Source organism: Rattus norvegicus, chromosome 5, assembly GCF_036323735.1.
Source record: "Rattus norvegicus strain BN/NHsdMcwi chromosome 5, GRCr8, whole genome shotgun sequence".
Taxonomy (NCBI): domain Eukaryota; kingdom Metazoa; phylum Chordata; class Mammalia; order Rodentia; family Muridae; genus Rattus; species Rattus norvegicus.
Genome location: NC_086023.1, coordinates 92056208 through 92077205, shown reverse-complemented (window position 1 = coordinate 92077205; position 20998 = coordinate 92056208). Strand labels below are relative to the sequence as shown.

The window sequence follows — 20998 nt, the reverse complement described above, 5'->3', positions numbered from 1 at the left end:
GACAAAATCCTAATGAAAGTGCCCTTTGCCTTACAGAAGCTTTGCAGTTTTATGAGGTCCCATTTGTCGATTCTTGGTCTTAGGGCATAAGCCACTGGTGTTTTGTTCAGGAAATTTGCCCCAGTGCCCATGTGCTCGTTACACTTCCCCACTTATTTTTCTTTAAGTTTGAGGGTATCTGGTTTGTTGTGGACGTCCTTGATCCATTTCGACTTAAGCTTTGTACAGGGCACTAAGAATGGAACAATTTGCATTCTTCTACATGCTGACCTCCAGTTGAATCAGCACCATTTGTTCAAAATGCTATCTCTTTTTCCACTGGATGATTTTAGTTCCTTTGTCAAAGATCAAATGACCATAGGTGTGTGTGTGTGTGTGTGTTCATTTCTGGGTTTTCAATTCTCTTCTACTGATCTATCTACCTGCCTCTGTACGAATACTACATAATTTTTATGACTATTGCTCTGTAATACTGCTTTAGGTCAGGGATGGTGATTCCCCCAGAAGTTCTTTTACTGTTCAATATAGTTTTCATTATCCTGGGATGTTTGTTATTTCAAATGAATTTGCAAATGGCTCTTGGAATTTTGCAAATTGAGTTGGAATTTTGATGGGGATTGCACTGAATCTGTAGATTGCTTTGGGCAAAACAGACATTTTTACTCTATTAATTCTGTCAATTCATGAGCAAGGGAGGTCTTCTCATCTTCTGATCTTCTTCAATTTCCTTCTTCAGAGACTTGAAGTTCTTGTCATATAGATCTTTCATTTGCTTGGATAGAGTCACACCAAGGTATTTTATGACTTTATGACTTTATTTGCGACTTCTGTGAAGGGTGTCATTTTCCTCATTTTTTTTTCTCGGTCTGTTTATCCCTTGAGTAGAGGAAGGCTACTGATTTGTTTGAGTTAATTTTATACCCAGCCACTTTGCTGAAGTTGTTTATCAGGCTTAGTAGTTCTCTGGTGGAACTTTTGGGGTCACTTAAGTATTCTATCAGATTATCTGCAAATAGTTATATTTTCATTTCATCCTTTCCAATTTATATCCACTTTGTTGTCTAATTGCTCTGGTTAGGACATTAAATACTATATTGAATAAGTAGGCAGAGAGTGGGTAACCTTGGCTAATCCCTGATTTTAGTGGGATTGCTTCAAGTTTGTCTCCATATAGTTTAACGTTAACTACTGGTTTGCTGAATATTGCTTTTACTATATTTAGGTATGGGCCTTGAATTTCTAATCTTTCCAAGACTTTTAACATGAAGGGGTATTGTATTTTGTCAAATGATTTCTCAGCAGCTAATGAGATGATCGTGTGTTTGTTGTTTCTTTTTTTTTTTTCATTGAGTTTGGTTATAAGTGGATTGCATTGATGGCTTTCCATATATTGAACCATCCCTGCGTCCCTGGGATGAAGTCTACTTGATCACGATGGAGGATCATTTTGATGTGTTATTGGATTCAGTAGGTGAGAATTTTATTGAGTATTTTTGAGTTGATATTCTTATGGGAAATTGGTCTGAAATTCTTTCTCTTTGTTGGTTTTTTGTGTGGTTTAGGTATAAGCATAATTGTGGCTTCATAGAAGGAATTTGGTGGTGCTCCGTCTGTTTCTATTTTTGTGGAATAGTTTGGACAGTATTGGTATTAGGTCTTTTGTGAAGGTCTGATCCAATTCTGCACTAAACTCATCTCGTCCTGAGCTTTCTTTGGTTGGGAGACTTTTAATAACTGTTCTATTTCTTAAGATGTTGTGGGACTATTTAGATAGTGTATCTGATCCTGATTGAACTTTGGCACCTGGTATCTGTCTAGAAAATTGTCCATTTCATACAGATTTTCCAGTTTTGTTGAATATAGGCTTTTGTAGTAGGATCTGATGATTTTCTTAATTTCCTCAGTTTCTGTTGTTATGTCTCCCTTCTCATTTCTGATTTTGTTAATTTGGATACTCTCTCTTTGCCCTCTGTTTAATCTGGCTGTGGGTTTATTTATCTTGTTTACTTTCTTAAAGACCAGCTCCTGGTTTTGTTGATTCTTTGTACAGTCCTTTTTGTTTCTAATTAGTTGATTTCACTCCTGAGTTTGATCATTTAACTTTTAAAATCCTGTTACCGTGTTCCAGCTCCCATGTTCAGCTGCTTTATGATAATGATACTGGTGTCTTTTCAGCTTTCAAGTCAAATGTTTATTTTTGCCTCCTTCATCTTCCTTGGAAGCTCCATTCTGTGCCCCCCCCCTTTATTTGCTTTTTGGCCTCTTTCTACTTTATGACCTAAATTCTCCCTCTCCCTCTCACTCTCCCTCTCCCCCACTTTCTCTCCCCCTCTTCCATTCCCTCTTCCTCTCCCCCTCCCCTACTCTCCCTGTCTCTATGATTTTTCTCACCAGCGCTAGGTAAAACTCTGTTGCTAAAGACAGCACACACTTGGATCTACATTTGAAAGAGAATACAAAGTATTTGTTTTTCTGATACTAGGTTAGTTTGCTGAATATAATAATTTCAAAAAGGGTGATTTCTAAAAATTTCAACAGTAATCTATGAATCATAAGTTAATAATAACAACAATAATAATAATAATAAATTAATAATGAGTTCATTGATTTGAATCACTGCTTAGACACAGCTCTGATCCAGGAGAATTGCTCTCGAGTATTGGGAAGCTTCAATAGGAGCTGACTACAAAGATGCAGAAATCTATGTTATAGTTAAACATCCATATGTAAACTAGACCTTTGCAATATTTCTTATTGTTTGAAGAGTTATAGTACATATTCTCTAATTAAAAATCTAATTTTACTGTGAAGTGAACATTAAAGAAATCTTGTATAAATCAGCATTCACCAAATGATTGACCTTAGAAAATGCCTGAACAACAACAGCAACAAAGTAGAAGACAGTGAAATAGTGTACTATGCACCTTTGAGGATAAACACACACACACACACACCACACACACACACACACACACACACACACACACACACCAGAGAAATTGACAGTTAATAACCCCTAGAGAAAAATTTGCTTCTCCTGACAGTGAATCCTCCTATTGCTTATCCAAAAGAAAGTGTTCAGTCTTAAGGTTATATACACACAAACAACAAAAATCAACTTAGCATATTGTATTTATATATTTGTTAATTTCTCTCTATTTCTTTATATATAACATACACTTACTTGTATGTAAATATATGTTATACACACAAATGTGTGTATAACAAAAATAATCAAAGAAGCAGCTATCAATTTATAATGGGAAGGAGGAATATGATACAGCTGCAGGCACTAACCCCATCTCCCTATTCAATGCATATAATAAACATGTTGAACCACCAGAGTGCTGAGAAAGCTACATCCTATACCTTGGGCCACTCTTTCCAGATTTTTTGTCTCTGTGTATGTGTGTCTGTCTTTTGTTCCTTCCTTTCTATTCCCCAGTCAGGTCAATTCTCTGGAGCTATTCAAGGATGCAGCATAACCTTGTCCCTCATTATGACTTTACGTAGTGATACTTTTGTTATAATTCATTAATCTACTTTGAGTCCTATTTACTCAATAAAGCTCATTATCTACATTTGAAAATCAGAAAAAATAGCCTTGTGTTGAAAATAAATTTTGAAATACATGAGATTTTATTATTTTTCTTAAATAGAAACAATATTCACATCTTTAAAGGTATATTTAAAACTACAGTTCCTCTAGTGCTTTTATAGCACGGATGAGGCCATGAGTTCTATTGTAAACCCTACAATAGAAAGACAGGGTAACATTGAAATTATTGAATAAATAGTCCCTGAAGGTAGAAATGTCTAGGACCCATAAAAACCATAAGATAAACTTCATCATTTTATTCACTGCAGCAATCATTATTTGCTATTTATTCTCACTTTACTAAAATGTTTAAAGATCAGCTTGAATTACACTTTTCCCATTTGCTTTCTTTGTAACATTAAATTATCCAGACTAGGACTTCATCAGTAAATGCCCGACATCACTATCACTTTTATCTCCCTAATTTGATGTTCTGGTAGGCAATCAGCTTAACCATCTACACTCGCTGTATTACAAGAGAAAAGACATTTTAAAGGGAAATATGATCAATTTTGTTTTGTTTACACAATCTAAATTTTTAGATTCCAGATGATTTGAGACATTTCATGGCTTTCATCACTGAAGCAAATTATCAGGAAAGAAATGAATTGTATCCTCTTGATGGTGGAACATTTTGAAGTCCTGTCTTTTCCTTACCAGCAATTCCTGAGGAAAACTAATCTTGTTTCTCTTGTAATGCTAGCTTTTACTTCATATTATATGAAAACAGCCCTAAAACATCCAACATGAGGTGGCTTTTGTGACTCACATAGGGTTTATGTACATCAAAGGGCAGTTTCCTGGATTATGGCTAGATAATACTTTATTTATAAATGTGCTATGCCTCTTTTTATTTTCATTCACTAGACTTTATATATAAATAATTTTCAGCTTTAACTCCTGTGAATAAAACTGTTAAGTGTAGTAATTTACAAAGTATTTTTGCATATGACTGACTATATGCTTTTTTTAAAAAATTCTAGGATACTGTTATATTAAGAATAATATTGGGGGTTATAATATACATATAATAAGTTTTATTGTATAATAGTGACAAGCTATTCTGTTAAAATTCTCTGGTGACTTTTGAATCTTTGTGTTTAGGGTTCTTCATTTTCAGGATTCTTTGCTTGGCTTTTGTTGTTGTTGTTGCTGGTGGTGGTGATCTTGGTGTTTTATGTTGTGTCTAGTTTTGGAATAACAACAATGCTAGTCAGGAATAGTTGTTGTTATTTCAGATTTTCCTATTTTATAAAATATATATTTAAAATTTTCTCCTCACAAATATTTTGTGCAATCCTCTAGTAAGAGAATATATAGGATTGTAGTTTTATCTTAGAAATATCTTTATGAATCCAGATTCTTTAGTCAAGTGTTCCTCAATCTATTATTTGACTTCTGGAAACTTGGAAGTAGATTTGTCAAATTATTAATTTCTATCATATTAATTTATTTTATGTCAGTTACAAAATTATATATGTTAACGTGCTTAAGCCATATTCATACAAACCTTATAAGGCCAACATGCATAATTTCATAATCATCACTCCTATGTAATTTCTGGTAATTTTAGCTTGTTTGTTTTACTGCATTGAAATATACTAATGATCTTTAAAATATAATAAAATAGTATGAAAACCATTATTCCTGTGGCAATTAGCAGCTTGTAAGTATAATTGCTTCAGTTTTATTCATTCCTGTGTCTATTCATTATCATTTCTTTTTAAATTAATTTGCTTTTGAGAGAAAGATCTTAAAGTGAAAGCTGAGATAGATGACTCGAGGTCCTTATTAATCTTTAAAATGATCATTTGGTTAAAAAAAGTTTGGCAGCATTTTATTTCAAAATATTTTATAATTTTCCTTAATACTTCTGATTTTTCTATGGGTATTTAAGAGTATATCATTTTATTACTACATCAGAGACCTTCCAGTCATCTTTTTCTTTTTTTTAAGATTTATTCATTTATTATATGTAAGTACACTGTAGCTGTCTTCAGACACACCAGAAGAAGGCACCGGATCTCTTTACAGATGGTTGTGAGCCACCATGTGGTTGCTGGGAATTGAACTCAGGACATCTGGAAGCGCAGTCAGTGCTCTTGACCGCTGAGTCATCTCTCCAGTCCCAGTCATCTTTTTCTTTACTTTTTATTTAATTTTTTTGTGATTAAGGAACACTTTTTTAAAGATTTATTTATTTATATAAGTACACTGTAGCTGCCTTCAGACACACCAGAAGGGGGCATCAGATCTCATCACACATGATTGTGAGCCACCACGTGGTTGCTGGGAATTGAACTCAGGACCTCTGGAAGAGCAGTCAGTGCTCTTAACCACTGAGCCATCTCTCCAGCCCAGGAACACGTTTTTTAAGATGTAATTTTTGAAGTAAAGTATCATGATTTAGTCTCTCAAGAAATGTCATATCTTGAAGAATATTCTAAGTGCATTTGAAAGCAATATTCATTCAGCCATGGTCTGGTACTGTTATATAGCTACCAATTAATGATTACAAAGTAATTATAATAATGAATGACAATATGCTAAAGCAACATATATTTGTTTAATAACATTATTTAATTTTTCTTTACTGGTACTCTTTGTTTTCGATACTAATTCTATCACTAAATGATTGATATTAATACCAGTAACCATAGTTATGGTTTCATCTATTTCACTTCGTGTATCTGGTTTCTCTTGTTTGTGGGGACTCCCATATTAAATTGTTAAGTCTGATAGTAACAAGTAAAAATTATTTTTCCAATGTTTCAGGAGTCAAAACTCAAAGTGGAGGAGTTAAAGACTTATTTGTTCTGAGGCCAGTCTTTTTTGCTTGCATATGTCATCTTCCCTATCTTCAAATGGTTTTTCTCTTTGCTGCTACATCTTAAACCCTTACCTTGGAAGGATTCCAGTTGTATTAAATTGGATCTCAATATTAACTCAATGATTTCTTTCAACCTTACTGCTTTAAAGTGAACTGGGGCTTCCAGCAGATAATGAACCCTGACCAATAGTGGTTCATACACTATACCAGAAATGGTTCCTCACTGAACTTGAAAATATATCTTTCAATATTAGCCTAGAGAGATGCAACCTTAAGACTATGTAAAAATATTTAATACAATATTTTGTAAATAATTTAACCATAGAATTGTTTTCATGTAGTAACTAGTAATGCAGCATAAAGTAACCTTTCCTTTTAGTACATTGTGGAAAGTGTTCCAGAAGGACTACAGTAATTTATGACACATCATTTTGTATTGGCTATATATCTGAGTGATTTATTGATGGGATATATGTCATATTTGGAGCATGTTTTGAAGTAAATCTTATTATTTCTAATTTATGGCTGATGATATTATCATTCATGCCATACAAGTTTTAATTATGAAGCTGTGGCTCCAAAAGCATTCACTCTATCATTTCCAGCTCAGAAGCAGCTCATCAGGTGTTTTCTCCTTAGAACTGGTGTCACATTATGTTCCTACAAACTTTGATGCTAGTGCCAAACATGTGCTTTGCAAGTGAAGTTTTGATTCTGCCTGGTCCTAATTTTTTCATTGCCAGCTGGCTCCGACTTTAAGCTAATTTCCTGATTTTCAAATGAGTGTGGCACTAAAACAAAATTCTTGGTTGGGTTTATCTATAGTGTTGATATTCTCAAAGAATCACTTTTGGTCTTTTTGATTCTTGAATCATTGTCTTGTTTCTAATGGGTTGTATTTTGCCCTGAGTTAGATTATTTCCTGCCATCTACTCTTTGGTATGTTTGCTTTCTTTTGTTCTGGGGCTTTTAGGTATGCTGTTATTTGCTAGTGTAGGATCTCTCCATTTTCTTTATGAGAGCTTTAGCAGATCTGACCACACGTAGCATAAATTATCGAAATTGATATTTAGAGTGACTATAGAAGCATCTTGAGTTTCATAATTAGAATGGTAAACAGAGTTTAATGAGATATTCTGGTAGGAATGTAGAAGGCCAGAATTTATAAATCTGTGTCTCAAAGGCCCATATTATATAAATGTGAGATTTTAGAAAGGATGGAGGACTCTGTGAGAATTTGAACTATACTTTATTTACTGAAAAATTTAGTGAACCTGAATTTTAAAGTAACTAGCAAATTACACAGGTTCCAGCAGTTAATAAATGAGGTAGATGTCAGAGTGGACCAATTAAAAGTCCTGGATCTGGATGTGGGTAGTAGCAGAATTTGTTAACCCACCATTTCTCCTAAACCCACAGCACTAGAGTGATCTCTCCATCACTTCCCCAGCTACCTCATTCATGCTACAGCTAGCAAGGGGCAGGGCCAGATTACCTACTCTTAAATGCTCACACATGTTTTTATGTAACAGATCTGAAAGAAAAAAGCTATAAAAACATGTTGGAGCCCAGGTTATGACACTATTTATATCTGATGCTTCAGAGTTTGCTCTTTGCTTACCTGGATTTCAGTCTTTTAGGTCTAATTTTTCTTGTTGGTGTTCTGATTTCTCCTTTTTGGAATGAGAACATTTTATCACAAGCATGTAATTTGCTATTATTTTTCATTTTGCACATGTTCACAATTAAAAGATTGCCCTGAGGCTGAGAAAAGACTGAAATTTGACCATTTGACAATATTAAAACTATAAGATTATGTGGAACCAAAGATATTTTATATTATGAGGTGGCCATGAATCTATGAGGTCAAAAATTAGAATGATATGGCTTAAATGTAAAATGTCTCTTACAGGCTGATGTGTCTGAATACTTTCTTTCTAGCTAGTGGCAGTGTTTAAAGAAATTTTTGAACATGTGTATAGCTGAACAAAGTTGGACGTTAGGGAATAAGCTTTAAATGTTTCATCATGCCCAAATTTTTCTGTTTTTCTGGCTTCTACCATGTAACAAGTCTGCTACTTTTATTGCTATGAAGCATTTTATTGTATGGCTGTATTACTGTTCATTTTTCCTTTCGCATTGCAGTGGTCACATGTATTAGTAGTGGTTGTTTGCTGTTGTATAAAAACGGCTATTGAAACTTTGTAGATTAACATCTACAATTCGAGTGGGTTCGGGGTATGTTTTCAATTTAACGAGATGTCTATGAATGACAGTCTCTCAGCTGGTTGGAATAAATGTATGAACCAGAGAGGCATATTAGTTTCACAATTTAAGTGGAAGAGAATCGACAGTCCTGATACTGACTTGTTTTAGATTCTGTAGTGAAATAATTGAGACTGTGTTATGGAACCAGACCAGTTCTGAAAATACAGCTTCTCAATGCAGTACATCTTAATTTTGGTGCCTGACACTGTCAGTTGTGCTCCACTCAGTATGTTTCTCTCTGTCTCTGTTTTTCCCTGTCTCTGTCTCTGTCTCTCTCTCTCTCTGTCTCTGTCTCTCTCTCTCTCTCTCTCTCTCTCACACACACACACACATACAGAGAGGTAGATAGATAGATGTAGCAACCTTGTATAAAATTTGTGGCCTTAATAATCACTGATGGAGAGAGAATTCTGGACAGGTAGACATGTTTTTTGAATGGCTCTATATCATATAAACTCTCACATCTTAATATTGGGGCCCAGGCCATCAAATCAGTCCATAACTCCATCATGAATGAAAACTAAGCATTAACTGGCACTTTTTGGACTCCTGTGTAAGTTTTTTAATCACACAAAACAAAGGCCTTGCCTTCCTCATTCTTTGGTAAATTTAAAGTCTGTATTCAGGACCAGAGCAGTAAGGCAATTTTTATTCTCTTTTTATACGTAAAAAGGATGAGGTTCATAAATATGATCTAAGTATCTATAGAAAGAAATTATTCCTTAGAAGATGTTAAGAAACATTGATTCACTCTAGACAGAGAATCAGTGATAGACAAAAGTACAGATGCCTCCCAAGTGAAACTTGTTAAACCAAAGTAGTGTATGGGTGTTACTTATTGGCATATTGTTGAGTGGTTGCTTACAGGAGCAGAAATTCCTAAAAGTCAGCTACATTGCCTACCTCAGTGAGGGTAGCAAGAATGATAACTGAGAACATGAGGTGCAATCAATACTCAATTGGTGGCTCAACAGCGTGGGGAATGTCCATGTGGTAGCTCAGGGAGGTTCATCTCTTCCGGGCAACTTGGGTGATCTCTGCTTCTTCTACATATCTCGAGTTGTTTCTGCATTTTCTAAGCAGCTCACCTGGTCTAAGCCTCTTAGAAGCAGTTTGGCATGTCTAGGAATATCTTTCAGTTCTCCTAACAGATTTTATATGCTTAGAGATGGAAAGTTGTACGGTATCTGATCAGTTTGAGGGACTTGCTGAAGCACTTACGATGTTTCCTTTCTGAGTTCCAGGAGTTTCCCTACAGGCTAGAAAATTTCATATATTTCATATCATACTAAACCTCATTATTTTACTTCATCTTTAACATCTTATGTCATGTAGAATTTTCCTCCAAAATGGATAGTTTTATATAAGTGGGAATTGCTACAAGTGTGGGCCCAAAAATAAACTATTGGTCAGTCAATGAATGAAATGCTGCATTTATACTTTCATGTTTTAAATTTTATAGGATCCACATAGATTTTTAGTAGTGATATTTAGTGCTTGAAACTCTCTTACTATGTAGATTATAATAATATAAATTTACTTTGATTACAAAAAATATTTTTGCTAGAGACTATCTTTGATTGCTTTCTTTCTTTTGATTAATGGTCTGACTGTGCAGCCTTCAATGCCACCGCATTCAAAGTTGTCGATTCTTACTTGCCAATATCATTTTAGATTATCCCACAAATCCTATGAAAAGAGAGGCTGATCCACTGGAATTGTTCTAGGATTACAACTATTCTTCTTTTTCCAGAGATTAAATTATTCTGTGAGTCTCTAGAGTGTCACTAATCTTGATCAGTGGACATTTTCCTGAAATAGTGTGCCAGTGTTTTAGGTCAGGTTTTATTGCTATGATGAGACATTATGATTAGAGCAAAGTATTTAATTGGGACTTGATTATGCGGTTCAGAGGTTTAGTCCATTGTCATCATGGTGGGAAGAATGGGGAACACAAATGCAGAACATGGTGCTGTTGGAGCAGAAGCTGAGTTTTACATCCCGATCTGTAGGCAGCAGAGAACAATTCACTAGGCTTCCTTTGAGCACCTGAAAGCTCAAAGCCTACCTACAAGGACACCATCTTTACTCTAACAAGGCCATGTCCTCTCTAAACAGCCACATCTACGCCAACAAGGTCATACCTTTTAATAGTATCAATTCCTATGAGCCCATGGGGCCATTTTCTTTTCCTTCTTTAAGGATTATTCATTTTATGTATATGAGTACACTGAAGCTATCATAAGACACACTAGATGATGTCATCAGGTCCCATTACAGATGGTTGTGAGCCACTATGTGGTTGCTGGGAAATAAACTCACGACCTCAGGAAGAGTAGTCAATGCTCTTCACTGCTGAGCCATCTCTCCAGTCCTGGCTGTTTTCATTCTAACCACCAAAGTCTGCGTTTGTTTTTACTTTTTCTAGTACACCTGCCATAGAATGCCTGCCTACAGAACTTCATCTTCAAATGTTGATCCTGTTCTCCTTTCACAGTAGTACAATACTCCATCCTATTGATCATACATACACAACCCTATCTTCCTTCTTGTTTATTTTCTTCCCTTCTGTATGGGTTAGTTTTGTGTCAATTTAACACAAGATAAAGTCATCAAAGAGGAAAGAGACTCAGTTAAAGAAATGCTTCCATGAGATCCAGATGTAAGGCATTATCTCAATTAGTGATCAGTGGAGAATGCTCCAGGTGGTACTGTCCATGGGTTGGTTCTTGTGGATTCTAACAGAAAATTGGCTGAGCAACCCAAGGGAAGAAAGAAAGCCTATGAGCAACGTCACTCCTTTGGCTCTTTATCAGCTCTTGCTTCCAGGACACTCCCCTGTTTCAGTTCCTGTCCTGATTTCCTTTGGTGATAAACAGCAATATGAAAGTACAAGTTGAATAAATCCTTTCCTCTTCAACTTGCTTTTTGGTCATGGTATTGGATTCCAGCAATAGAAACCTTAAGACAGCTTTCTCTTCTCCAGCCATCTATTTTTAGTATCTCCTTCATTTAATCCACTAAGAAATATCTTATTGACATAACTGCATTAATGATATGATGCTTATTATTATTTAGTATGGAATGAATTCTATTTTTGACACTTCTGAAACCATCATTCCCCTTTTCTGTTAATTTCCCATGTTGTTTTCCATGGCACCAGGTGGCTCTACCTATTGTCATTCAGAGTGTTGGTTACATCCCTGAGATGGTGAATTCCAGCATCTTGTTATTTGCATAAAAGAGGCTGAGTGAATGTTAGATGGAAATTGGATCATTTTCTCCCTTTGCCAGTTTGCTATCATTCAACAAAATGTTTTCATTTTAATAATAGCAATGGTGCATAAGCTATGATAATCACAAAGAAAACCTGAAGGATAAATGGAGAATCCATAAGACTGTTTCAGTGTAAGACAACATACTTAGAATCCCTGGAAGAATCCACTAATGCTAATGCCTTAGTAGTCGAAGATGGCAACTGAAGAAATGAAAGTCTACTGTGGCCTCTTGATACACAGTGAGGAAATATTCAAAAATCACTTTTGTAGTTCCTGACACATTACCTGCACTAGCAAAGGATACATTTTCAGACAAAATATTATAAATTCTTCTATTTTAAACACTAATAGCATAACTCCAGCATGAGCATAGCCTGGAATATCTATGAGTTCTTTCCTACTTCATAGGAGCATCAACCATATACTAGCCCCAGTGTTCTGCAAACTCTCCTAGACTTGTATTGAGGAAAGAACTTTTCAAATATCATTGTCCATTGACTCAGTCTGTGCTTTGAGACTGCCCTGGCTTAGACTTGAACAAATTCTCTGTAACTAAAAATCACCTTAAACATTTACTCGGTTCACTATAATATCCATGTATTTTCAAATCTGCTTATGGAATTACTGTTTAGGTGGCTGTCTTAGTTAGGGTTACTTCTGTTGTGATAAAACACCATGACAAAAGGAACTTGGGGAGGAAAAGTTTATTTGACCCATATTTTCATATCACTGTTTATCATCAAAGTAATTTAAGGCAGGAACTCAAATAGGGCAGGAACCTGGAGGTAGGACCTCATGTAAAACCTATGGAGGAATGCTGCATACTGGCTTTCTTTTCAGCCCAGCTTGTTTTCTTGTATATCTCAGCTCAATGGTATGACCACCTACAAAATGCTGTACCCTCCCACTTCTATATCCATATTTAAGAAAATTTTTTTTATTTAAGAAAGGTATTTAAAAAAATAGCCCTTCCAGGGATGGTGCTTACAGACACTCAGGATCATCCAGTGATTGGCATACCATTGTAGGTTTTCCTACAATACAGTGTTTAATAAAACTAGGCTGTCTCTAACCCCTAGCAACAGAATTGTTTACCTTTACACCGAGAAGGTTGGGAAAGCACCTAAATCCTCATGTAGCATATGCCCAGGCAGACTGCGAGGAGTTTGTGCTGTGACACCCAAAGTCCTTATGAGATTGTCTAAGACAAAGAAGCAGGTCAGCAGGGCCTATTGTGGCTCCAGGTGTGCCAAGTGTGTCCGTGACAGGATCAAGCGGGCTTTCCTCATTGATGAGTAGAAAATCGTAGTGAAAGTGTTGAAGGCACAAGCACAGAGTCAGAAAGCAAAATGAATATGCAACTTTTTTAAGTAATAAAAATGAAGACTTGGTCAAAAAAAAAGAAAGAAAGAAAAATATATTGTACTGTAGCATCTACAGGCTTGGCTCTCCCCTGATATTACGGAGGTATTTTCTCACCTCTTTATTTTAGATAACTATAACAAGTAAAGTTGACATTAAAGTAGCCAGCAAAGTTGTTATCCCTTAAAAGGATTATAGAACCAAAGAATCTAAATGGTTGCTAGAAAATTATTAATTCTTAACATTTAATAACCAATTTTTCCTAATATATTGGAAAAGTCCTACTATGCTTGCCCTAATATGAATGTTAACTACATTCTTTCAAAATGTTGTTGTGTTTGAAGATAGAATCTTTAAAAGATATTCTGGTTACTCTTATCCCTTTTAGGCAAACCCTTATTTAAACTTATTGGTGACTCTTTAAGAAGAGAGACAACATGGATATAGAAGAACAGAGTAAATTCCACCTGAGGATAAAAAGACATTGATCTACAGTTAAGGGTGGTTTCAGAGGGAACCAAATCTGTCCTTTCTAAATTTTTATATCAGGAGCCATGTAAGAACTGTAAGGACATAATTTTTGCTGTGCTTGGAGGATTCAAAAATTAATATTCTACCTAGCAACCAAAGTCTAACTGAAATTAACTTGGTTAAAAATTAAAAATCTAAACTGTTCTTATAGAAATGCTTTCTATATCTGCAAAATGTTTGAAACAATTTTTCTAATTAACTGTCTATTAATAAAAATAAATAAATTATTTTGTTTTGTTCATTAATTGAGCAAATAATATGGTACCTTTCGTGAACCTTAAATGATGTAAGACACCAAATCAAATTCAAATATATAATAAAAATATAGAATAAAACTTGTGAAATAGCTACATGATTACAACATGAAAAAAAAGGTACTACTCTCTTAGCAATATCAAGTAAGGTGAAGAAAACTTTAGAGTAGGAGATAGTAACTTCTAGAACTATCACATTAGAGGATAATTTTTAGCATCAAAATGAAATTGCAAAGGAAGACAGATACTAGGCCAAACGTTACAAAATAATTAATACTGTCATTTAATTTTAAAATATCAATTGTTGAAGAAGACACTAAGCAAATGGGTTCATTGGAAGAAGATTTGGAAAGACTCATCCATTGCTGATGGGGTTGCAAACCCTTATAAACACTCTGAAAATCAATCTCGAGTTCCTCAGAAAATTGGAAATAGACTTATCTGAAGACCCAGCTATACTTCTCTTGGACATATACCCAAAAAGTGCCCTACCAAAAGGGAGGCAAAGTTTAGAACAGAGGCTGAAGGAACACCCATTCAGAGCCTGCCCCACATGTGGCCCATACACACCCAGCCACCAAACTAGATAAGATGGATGAAGCAAAGTAGTGCAGGCTGTCAGGAACTGGATGTAGATCTCTCCTGAGAGACACAACCAGAATATGGCAAATACATAGGCGAATGTTAGTAGCAAACCACTGAATTGAGAACAGGACCCCCATTGAAGGAATCAGAAAAAGGTCTGAAAGAGCTTGAAGGGGCTTGAGACCCCATATGAACAACAATGCCAATCAACCATAGCTTCCAGGGACTAAGCCACTACCCAAAGACTATACATGGACTCACCCTGGGCTCCAACTGCATAGGTAGCAATGAATAGAGTAGTAAGGGCACCAGTGGAAGGGGAAGCCCTGGGTCCTGCCAAGACTGAACCCCCAGTGAACATGATTGTTGGGGGGAGGGTGGTAATGGGGAGAGGATGGGGAGGGGAACACCCATATAAAAGGGGAGGGGGAGGGGTTAGGGGGTTGTTGGCCTGGAAACCAGGAAAGGGAATAACAATTGAAATGTAAATAAGAAATACCCGATTTAATAAAGATAGTGAAAAACAAAGAAAAATGTAAGAAGTGATTCTAGGAACCCCTGAAGATACCAAAATTGGTCTTTGCACAAAATGGTCATATTTGTATATAACCCCACACATATCGTCTCAAACACTCTAAATCTCACAATATTCTTTGTGATACCTAACAAAAAACTTTGTGTTAAAAAAAAGTGTTCCACTATGATCATAGCAGCCTTATCTATGATAACCAGAAGCAGGAATAACACAGATGTCCAACAACAGAAGAATAGATACATAACATGTGTTTCATTTACACATTGGAGTACTATTTAGTTATTAAAAATGAGTACAACCTATGTTTTGTAGGCAAATAAATGGAGCTAGAAAATAATCATCCTGAATGAGATAACCTGGAACCAAAAGAACATACATGGTATGTATTCACTAATAAGTAGATATTAGCCAAAATGTACAGAATACCTACAATATAATCCACATCACTCTAGAAGTTTAACAAGCCGAAGGTCCCAAGTGAGGATGATTCAGTTCCACTTGGAAGGAAGGGGAAAGCAATCACAGGAGGCAGAGGGAGCCACGGACTGTGAGGTCCGAATTGAACCTCATTCAGGACCTCTTGAATGAAACCCATGGAGGTGGTGATCAATGCAAATGCAAGAGGAATTTTATTGATAAAACATGTTGGCTCACCAAGAGGGATATGACCCTGAGCAGACTCTATGAGGGAGTTATACACCTTGTAAACAATTGGGGCAAAATTTGAACCATGGTAACTAGGCAGGGTACTATTGATGGGGCTAAGTGACCTTCAAACTGACTCATGGTCAGTGGACCATCCAGGACTTTCCAAGGGGAGATCTGTTGGGAGTCATAGGTAGCTTTGTTGGATAGTTGACTTGCAGCTTTTCCAGGAACTAAAGCAGCTTTTTTTTCTTCCTGGAAGGTAGGAATCCTTTAGCTTGGAGGCTTGTCGTAGAATTTTCCCACTAGCCTTATATTGACCCTAAGTCAGGTTCTTTCAAGAACTAGGTGGGAGAAGGGAGGGGAAGGAGAAATAGGAAACATGATCAGGTATTGAGGGGGAGAGGAGAAAAGCCCTGAGCACCAGCAGAAGGAATAGCAATATGCAACTGGGCAGAGGCACGCGGCATAGAGGGATACTCTAGAAAGTTCCAGAGAATCAGGAGGTGAGAGACTCTCAGGACTCAAAGGGAGGGACCTTAGATGAAATGCCCAACATTGGGAAAAGGGATCTTGTAGAGCATACCTCCAGTAGAAAGACGGTCATCAAGTAGAGGGATAGAGTTTCTATCCCACAGTCAAAAATTCTGACCTAGAATTGTTCCTGTCTAAATGAACTACAGATACATAAACGGAGAAGAGACTGAGGTAAAGGTGTTTCAGTGACTTGCCCAACTTGGGCTCCATCTCAAAAGGAGGTTCCAAGGCCTGACACTATTACTGATGCTATGGTGTGTGTTTACAGACAGAGCTTAACATTGCTATCCTCTGAGAGGCCCAACACACACCTAACTGAGACAGATGCAGATACTTGCACCCAACAGATTTACTGAAGTCTGGGACCCCTGTGGTTGAATTAAGGAAAAGCTAAAAGAAGGTGAGGAGAAGGGTGACCCTATAAAGCCAGCAGTCTCAACTAACTTGAACCCCGAGATCTCTTAGACACTGAGCCACCAACCAGGAAGCATACAGGAGCTAGAATAAGGCCTCCTGACACATATACAGCAGAGGACTGCCTTTTCTGGTCTCAGTGGGAGAAGATGTGCCTAACCCTTGAGGACTTGAAGACCCAGGGATTGGTGGGTGGTTCCCGGTGGTGGAAGAGGAATGTGATGAAGAACTGTGGGAGGGTGCAATGGGACGGAGGGAATGACTGGACATAAAATAAATAAAAGTAATATTTTTATGAAAAGTGTTGATGCCATGAATCCATACTATTGAATAAAAAGAAAGAAAAAGAAAGGAAGAAAGGAAGGAATGAAGAAAGAAAGAAAGAAAGAAAGAAAGAAAGAAAGAGAAAGAAAGAGAGAAAGAGAAAAAAGAGAAAGAGAGGAGGGAGGGAAGGAAGGAAGGAAGAGAGAAAAGAAAAGAAAGAAAGAAAGAAAGAAAGAGAAAGAAAGAGAGAAAGAGAAAAAAGAGAAAGAGAGGAGGGAGAGAAGGAAGGAAGGAAGAGAGAAAGAAAAGAAAGAAAGAAAGAAAAGAAAGAAGAAAAGAAAAGAAAGAAGAAAAGAAAGAAAGAGAGAGAAAGAGAAAAAAGATAGAGGAGGGAGGGAAGGAAGGAAGGAAGAGAGAAAGAAAATAAATAAAGAAAGAAAGAAAGAAAGAAAGAAAGAAAAGAAAGAAAGAAGAAAAGAAAGAGAGAGAGGAAAGAAAGAAAGGAAGAAAGAAAGAAAGAAACTTATTCTATATTTCAAGACAAGTTTTCTCTCTGTAACCCTGGCTTTCCTGTAAATCACTTGTTAGACCAGGTTGTCCTCAAATTCACAAATCTGCCTTCCTCTCCTACCTGAGTGCTGGGGTTAAAGGTGCGGGCTACCATCACCTGGCTATGTATAAATAAGTTTAAACAAACAAACAATCATTTTTATTACTTTGTGAACTTAGCTTTGTTTCTTCTTTGTCTTTTGCTTCTTCCCCCTCTTCTTCCTCCCTTCTGCCCCTGCTCCTTCTTCTGTTTCCTCCTTCTTTTCTTCCCTCTATTCCTTGCCCTCCTCCACTTCCTCCTTATACTTCTCTTCCTCTTCACTCTGTTCCAGAAAAGGCTGCTCCTCTGTCTTCTCATATTTTTCTCTTCCTTCTCTTTCTCCTCATATACCTCAGCATTTACCAATTTGCCAAGCAACAGAAATTTTATCTCATCATAAATGCAAAAATCAGCTTGAACTTGAGATGTCATGGCCACAGGGCATTTAGAATATTTTCTTTTGAGAAAAAAATACTAGAATGGATACACCTCAAGATTGAAGCTGTTGTTGATTAAGGCTGGAATGTATTAATATAGTTGAGTTCTGCTACAGAATGCTGAGACCTGTGGGCAGCGTTGACCTGCCGGTTCTTTGTTGGTACAAATGATCTGAGCTCTTAGCAGCATAAGATTAAGTTAAGCTGGATGGCACTATCAGCAAATGTGCCTGTGTTGTGATGTTCACAATTGCTGTTACAGTGCTAAATACAATCACAAATGTTAACAAAACAATAAGGAAGTAGCTACCAACTGCCCACTGCCTCCTCCTGTTTTCCAGTAGAGATGATTTTCAAACTCATTTAAAATGAAAATGGACAAGTGGGTCTTTTGTCCATAGCCTGGTCCTTGCTGCATAAGATTACTTTCAACAATATAAGATGCATAAATGCTTTTTCATCGCATGAGGAAAGCATGCCTACTGGCAAATGAATCATATTATAAAAATTGATTGTATCCCAAAAGGGGAAATGTTATTGAAGAGCCAATGGCCTGGGTTGATACATCATTGATCATTGTAAAGAATACTTCCTGAAACTGTTTTTAATCTTTCTGCCAGAGCATTAGCAATTATTCTTTAGCTTGTGGTGAGTAATGACTTGAGCTTCCCAGCTTCTGAATCGATAAAACATTTACCCTACTGCTACAAATGTGCTCTTTGCTTAGACAAGCAGAATTTTTCTTCCAATTACGATTTTTTAAGTGTGCCCTCATAAAGTATTTTTAAATGTATCTCAAAGCTTTTCATTTTTTTTAAGATACGGCAATAGCCTTCCATGTGTTCTTTTTTCTTCTTACTTTTGAACAATGTCATGAGGGTTTCACAGTGATTTGATAACTAATACTTATTTTTGTCATCATTTTCAAACATAATACAGGATTTAGGTTCTGCCAACTGGTACATATTGGAGTTGGCTATCAAAGGAGGTTCTCATTCCCTCTGCCTGAGAATAGATAAATTAACATACTATGGAGGCTGACAACTCACAACTTCTATACATGCTTCAAAAAGCTATAACACTGGCTAATCAAGAGCACCCATAAGACAGTTATCAACCTAACAAAAAGATGGGTAAAAAGTTAAGATACAAACAAATATATAGACATGATCTTTGCTATCTAACAACTTAACCTTTCAGAGAATTTTCCTTTCAAGCAGTCAGATACTGCTTCTAACTGAAATTATTGCCTAAATCCAAGACAAATCTCCTACTATGATTTCTTTTCACAATAACTTTTTATGTAGACCAAAATGTGTTCTGTCATTTTATTAACTATGTTTCTCAAAAAAGCAATTTGTACCTCCAACAAGAAACTGATTTTTTCCTTGGGTTTTATTATTAATTAAATTGCATCTTTGAAAATTATCTTCACATATGTGTTGAATTCTGATTAATCTCCATCCCCTTCTAATCTGTCCCCTTCAGTCTCTCTCCTTTCTCCCTTTTCTTTGTACTAATCATTTTTTTACATATTTCTTTCTCATATTATGTTTACTTGCTTTGTGTTGTGATGCAATGAGATTAGTTGGACTCTTTGACTATAGATTCAGAGCAACCTGTCAGTGCCTGATGGATTCAGCAGTGGTATACAGTCAAGGACAATAACCTCCTCTTCCAGAATTTATTAGTAATTTAAGTGGTAACGGGATCTGATTCCATAACATTGTTTAGAGTCTTGTTTTAGTAACCATAGATGCTTTAACTTCATGACTGAATCATATGTATGCTGTGATGGAAGCTATCATTTTGTAACTTATTTTCTGGTTTTTATGTTTTTCATGGCCCCCTCTTCCATGATGTTCCTGAGCTTTGGAGAGGATAGTATAAATTCTTGTTTAGGGATGCATACTCAACTGTCACTTATTCCAAGGATCTTGGGTACCCATGTGTTTCTACATTCAGTGAAGAGGCTTATCCAATTATGGATGAGAATAGCTATTATCAATAGGTATAAATATAGCTGTTTAAAAGCAAATGGTGTTATATCCAATTTAGTTAATCAACTAAAATTTAAGCTACTACTTAGTCCCTGTGAACTCCCTAGAAATGGGTGGTTGACTAGATTTATAAAATGGGTTGCCTTTCGTGTAGCTGGACTCAGACTCAAAGGGTGCTTACTTGCCCCATAATAGTACTGACACTGTTGCACATGTAAATGCATATTGTCTGGCAGATTAGTTCTGTGGTTAACAGGTCTAACAGCTACTTAATATCTATATATTTTTCTTACCCAGTAGCATGCATAGCAATTTAAAAGGTAATCAATGGGAGAGAGTTTCAGACTATTCCCAATTTGCTACTTCATCTTAAAACCAAAGCATGGGAAGTGTTCAGCAATAAGTCTTTTCCTTTGGTTCTGCTGAAGTTTTGCTATCAATGACAGTTGATTATTTGTTTCAAGTAGATTTGTGAAACTAAATCTACCACTGAGAACTTAAATTCTTAATTCTTTCTTCAACAAAAATTTGTTTTATAATAGTGTGCTTTGAGCTAACTAAACAAGGTTGAACGACTTTTTCTTATTACCACAAATTTTACATATATATGCAACACACACACACACATACACACACACACACACACACACACACACAGAAAGACAATGTTTTCTTACATGATGTCTATGTCACTATTGCATAAGAAGGCAATAGTTGTTGAACAGCTATTATTTTACCAGGCGAGTAGCTTTTATGGCCCTAAGTGTATTTATACTCTGTATCACAACTGATCCTCCCAAGGCTCATGGACTGTTAAAAAAGCAGGGTTAGAGCAGAAACATCTTAGTAGCCACACGTAGTAGTTGAATAA

The 20998-nt window shown here is 36.2% G+C and overlaps 1 pseudogene; it reads left to right on the top strand.

Moving 5' to 3' along the window:
• Window positions 1-10662: 10662 nt before the first annotated feature.
• On the top strand, window positions 10663-13410 carry Rpl34-ps8 (ribosomal protein L34, pseudogene 8; annotated as a pseudogene).
• Window positions 13411-20998: the final 7588 nt, after the last annotated feature.